Genomic DNA, 6,000 nt, shown 5'->3' on the forward strand with positions numbered 1-6,000 from the left:
GGCTGCCAACTGATAGAAGCTGGCACTGACCATTCCTATGATATAAACAACATTGTCATAAGTAGCTAGGTTTTCTAAAACCATGATAAGCACTTTGACAACTTCTGAACAAAACAAGGTAGACCCTTTCCTTGATTTACAAGTTAATTTTATTCCTAAAAAATTCAGTGTATCTTAGCACTGTGAAGAAAAACCTCAGTGTGTATAAAATAATGTTCTAGACTCAGATTATAAACAAATCTTTCATCCACTTGAGTGTCTAGCTGCATAATAAATACACTGCTGTATAAAACATGACGGGTTTTTACTGTGAAAGACCATCTTCCCCAGGACAATTCTTATAAACTTATGCATCCCTTTTGACTACAGGCTCCCAATCATTGTATCAACAAAATATTTTCCTTTGAATTTCTAAAATGCCTTCTAGAGCAAAGTCACAAGCCATTTTAAACCATGGACTAGGTCCAGACCTCAGGTAGGTATTTGAAGCAGGCTCTACCCAACATATCTGTGCTATGGAACTGCAAGTCATAATTTTCATAAACTACAAACTATAATTTATAATTTTCTCTTTTTTAAAAAATATAACTCCTGTATACTGTGAGTCAACAAAGTGTCTTGGGAGCAATGTGTCCCAGGTGTTTGGAGGAGAAAGAGGTATCTCAGGCCTCTGGGTATCTTAGGCCTCTGGATAGCTTCTTTCATTATCCTAGTCTTTATTTCCTTCAACTGTAAGTTCTAACAACAATGACTGGTTTGATTAGACTCTTTTATTTCTACAGCTGGGGAAGAAGTGCTCATCCACTGAAAGCTGGTCTAGACAATTTCTGACTGTTCTAGAATGAGCTGGAGAATGGTGTCATCAGATAGAAAGAAGCCTCACTGCATAAGGAAAACCCTAGACATGGAGTCCAGGTATTTCCTGTTTGTTTAGGTGCTGCCACTAACTCACCCCGGAGTTTGTGCAAGGTCACTGGGTATTTAAGCACTTCAGTTTTCTTATCTGTAATGAGGTGGGAGTGAATGATGATCTTTAATGCCCTTTCTAGCTATAAAATTACAGACTTATTATTATTATTATTTTTTGAGACAGAGTTTCGCTATTGTTGCCCAGGCTGGAGTGCAGTGGCATAGTCTCGGCTCACTGCAACCTCCGCTTCCCAGGTTCAAGCGATTCTCATGCCTCAGTCTCCCAAATCGCTGGGATTACAGGTGCCTGCCACCACACTCGGCTAATTTTTGTATTTTTAGTAGAGACAGGGTTTCACCATGTTGTCCAGGCTGGTCTCCAGGGAGACTAAACTTACATTATCACTTCAAAACAAGCAAGAGTGCCAGAGACCAGCAGGGGCTCCCAGCAGTTAGAGGAAACAGTAAATGATTAGTCATTTCCTCTGTTTATGATGCTGTGTCTGCTCAGCTCCATTCGGTGGAAAACAACAGTTGTACCTAGGGACTCATGGTACGTAAGGGGTCAGAAGGAAAAGTCTAGGCAACCACTCTTCACTCCAGACCTTTGAGTAAGACATCCCAAGAGAGACGGTGAAAAGAAACATGGCTCCTTTGCCCCCCAAAATAAAATTAGGCTGGTAATGCTTGATTTCTCTGGATTTATTTCTGTAAGTATCTCTCTTATGTGTTGCAATGAAAGTTGTAATGTCCCCATATAGGCATTAATTAAACCATACTATAATTGCCTCTTTTTTCCAATAAGGCTGCACTATGTAGGATATGATTTTGTTTTGCCTTGTCCACAATACCTAGCACAATGATTGACTTGTGACAGGAACTGTATCTATCCTGATATATACATTTATATCTACAGATATTACATATATATTCTAAATTAATATAGATATATATCCTAAATTGACATATATAAATAATATATATATTTCCTAAATTAGAATTTTTTTACTTTTTATTGACACATTGTAATTACATATTTATGGGGCACAATTTGATATTTTGATACACGTATATGTTGTAAAATATTAAAATCAGGGTATTTAGCATGTTCATCACCTCATGCTATCATCCTTTCTTTGTGGTGAGAACATTCAAAAGCCTCTCTTCTAGCTATTTTGAAATACACAGTATCTTAGTGTTAAGCATTGTCACCCTACTGTGCAATAGAACACAATAACTTATTCTTCCTATCTTATTGTGACTTTCTACTTGTTGATCAATCTCTCTCCATTTTCCCTTCCCTCCGCTTACCCAGTCTCTTGTAAGCACTGTTTTATTCTCTGCTTCTATGATATTAACGTTCCCCCCTCTTTTTTTTTAAGATTTCACATATGAATGATACCATGTGGTATTTGTTTTTCTGTGTCTGGCTTATTTCACTTAACATTATATTCTCCAGATTCATCCATGTTGTTGCAAGTGACAGGATTTAATTCTTTTTTATAGCTGAATAATATTCCATTGTGTATCTAGACCACCTTTTATTTACCCATGACTCATTGTTGGACACTTAGGTCGATTCTATACTTTGGCATTTGTGAATACCACTGCAGTAAACATGTAATAAACATTTTTAAATGATTCTGTAACCCACCTCATTAGTTGGTGATAAGTTTTCTTTTCAAATTTCACTGATAAGTTTTACTTTGTATATGACAAAAATCAATCCATAAAGTAAAAAACAAAACAAAACAAACAAAAACTCTTAAATTATAATTTCATGTATGCTTAATATAAATTCCAGAAAATGTTTCTGAAAGGTAGATACCAAGTAATAATCAACCCAACAACAAAGTTTAAAAAAATTCACTGAATTCTATTGAGTGTCTCTGGGTTTCTATTTAATGTAACTCAAAAACTGTTAGTTTAAAAAGAAAAGTCTGCAGTTAGAAGAGGCAAAAAGTACATTAAAAGCTGTCTCTAATTATTACCTAAGTAGATAAAACTGAGCTCCTTCTGTGATCAAATATAAACTAGGAAAGGTAAAATTAGTTGAGTTACCCTACCCAGGATTACACAACCATAAAACAAACAACCAATTAACCAATTTATCATACATCAAATCAATTACCTGTGGGAGAGAATGATTAAGTGTTTCTACAAGAAAAATGTAAAATCATGAAATTATTGACTATTAGCTCTTGGCAAGAATTTATAATCATCATATAGGCAAGTGAATATAAAAACATGTTTTAGGCTGGGCACTATGGCTCATGCCTGTAATCCCAGCACTTTGGGAGGCCGAGGTGGGCAGATCACCTGAGGTCAGGAGTATGAGACCCTGCCTGGCCAACAGCATGAAACCCCGTCTCTACTAAAAATACAAAAATTAGCCTGGCATGGTGGTGGGCACCTGTAATCCCAGCTACTCGGGAGGCTGAGGCAGGAGAATTGCTTGAACGTAGGAGGTGGAGGTTGCAGTGAGCCGAGATCATGCCATTGTACTCCAGCCTGGGTGACAGAGCGAGACTCCATCTCAAAATAAAATAAAACAAAACAAAACAAACAAACAAACAGAAAACAACAACAAAACAACATGTTTTAACACTAAATTATTTTTTCTTTTTTAATTAAATGTTCCTGTTACTGAATGATTGATTGGTTGACTAAAAATGCTACAATTTTCAAATTTATTTTCTTATTTTTGTATTATTACTCAAAGGTATATTGAACTGCCAAATAGATGGGTTTTAATCCCTCTTCTATACTCCTGTATCACCTGGGACATATGTCTGCTAAAGTCCTGAAGACACTTAATAATTTTTGGTTTACTTGCGTGTTTATCCACACAAGCTTTTTGAACAAAGCTGTGTTTTCTATATCTCTGTATTCTTAGCATCTAGGTAATCTGGCCATCTATGTGCTCAATAAAAATTGAAATTGAAAATAAAATAAAATAGATGTTAAACACAATTATAGGAGGCCATTGTCTTGGACTGAGCTCTTGCACTGCGATCTTGCACCAGACCCCATCAGACCAGATCAAACCAAAATGGAGTTACTCATGCTAAATGTCACATAAGCAAACTGCAACTTTTAGGAAGCAAATAGATCCCAAACAGCACAGTTTTTCCTGAAAACAGCAGATTCCAGTCTACATGACTCAGTAGCATAAGGAAGATCCCTCTGTTTTAACCCTTACCAAAAACTAACTCAAGTAACCTAGTGTTAACCAATCAACTATTTTCCTTTGTTCTATTTCCTTCTCACCTTACAAAATCCACTCTTCTGTGATTTCCCAGTGAGAGCTCACATTCTGTTTTGTAGGATGTAGCTGTCTTGATTCATAAATTGCAAATAAAATCCAATTCGATCCATAACTAAATTTGTTATAATTTTATCTTTTAATATGAGGTTAGCACACATAATTCACTATAATTCCAAATTAAAACAAACATAATTGCCATTTTAGTAAATTTAGGCATATATATATATATATACACACACACACGTACACATGATTCCACTAGACTAACAGTCCTTAAATTATGCTGTGTATGAGGATTACCCATGGAGTTGAATAAACATATAAATTTCTAGTACTTGCTAAGGTATTCTGACTTAGTAAGACCAAAGTACAGCCAAAAAAGTTGAATTTTTTAAGGAAATATCTTAAGTTATCAATATATTAACCATGTTTAGGAAATACCACAGTAGACTTCTTAATATGTTGAAGTAGCTCATAGACGCACAGTGTTACTTTCACGAGAGCGTACCCCAATTGGGAGCCACTAATCTAAGCCAACCGAGAGATAAAGCAACCAGAATGAAAAGAGTTCCTAAAAAGTAAGAGGCAGAGTCCAATTTTAAAATCTGGTAGCAACACTTGAGTTCCTAGAGGATAAACCCAAAGATGCATACAATGAGTAATTCAACTTTAAGCCTCCCATTTTAAGATTATGAGAAGAACCTTATTTATACAAAGAATGTCTTAGGTTAGATGGAAGAATGTTTTTGCTATGTAGAAGATGAAATATGTGTGGAAGAATGCATGTAGTCACTGAAAAGCAAATAAATGCACTGTGGTAGATATAGGTCGCTGCCTTTCCTACACCTCTGGGGCCTGATGAACTTCAGAATTCAGAATGTTTCAGATTTTAAAAAGGTACTATAATGCAAATACCGTTAGAAGAAAATGAATGTGGAACTGGCCTACAGTTTATTCCCTCTGTCATTAAGGATGGAGGATTTGGGGAAATCATCAAGACAAAAAACTGTCAAATCTTCTTGTAAACACATGAATTGTGAAAGTCTTTGGTAACACGCTAATGGCATTTGTTTGTGTTAGAATAATCATTTATGCAATACTTTCACTATGATGAACCTGGTTGTCTACGATTGATTATGGTACATAAATCTAGAATATATAGATTTATTGGTAAAGTTCCCTGGACTATATCACATAAGTGATTTAGCTTATTTTATATTAGACATGTTTTATAATTTAAATGTATAACTGCACACATGTTTAAAGGATATGACAACCTAGGTCCAGAATATATAAAATGGTAAGAAAAGAAGTAGGTAGCTACATTGGAGTTCCCAGACAACTCTCTGATTTTCCTTTGCCTTGCATTCCTTCTATTATTGAAGTTATTAGTAAAGATTGGTATCAGGTAAGATGATATTGGGTAAGATTTCCAGTGCATGTAAGTCTGATTTGACAATCTGATATTGGACATTCTGATACTTGGTGTAATTTCTACTGTATAGTTCATAACACTCTCAGAGGATCAGGTCACCTTGTATTCAAATAACTTGATATTTATGCAGAGAATCATATAAATATTCACATGTAGTAGGATAAACGAAGATAAAACACAACCTCACAATCAGCTCAGAAAGATTTTAATATCAAATTAGTGCATATCAGTGCAATTTACAAAGTAAGTTATTTTTTAAAAATCTTTTAGATTCAGAGTTGTTTTCATTAACATTTTGGGGCAAGGGGTAAAAGTTTAAGGAACAGTACTTGGCCTAGCTCTCTCAATCTCTCTATTACACTTTCCTTTTACTTTGCCCATATTCCCT

Source organism: Pan troglodytes, chromosome 13 (assembly GCF_028858775.2).
Source record: "Pan troglodytes isolate AG18354 chromosome 13, NHGRI_mPanTro3-v2.0_pri, whole genome shotgun sequence".
In the NCBI taxonomy this organism is placed as follows: domain Eukaryota; kingdom Metazoa; phylum Chordata; class Mammalia; order Primates; family Hominidae; genus Pan; species Pan troglodytes.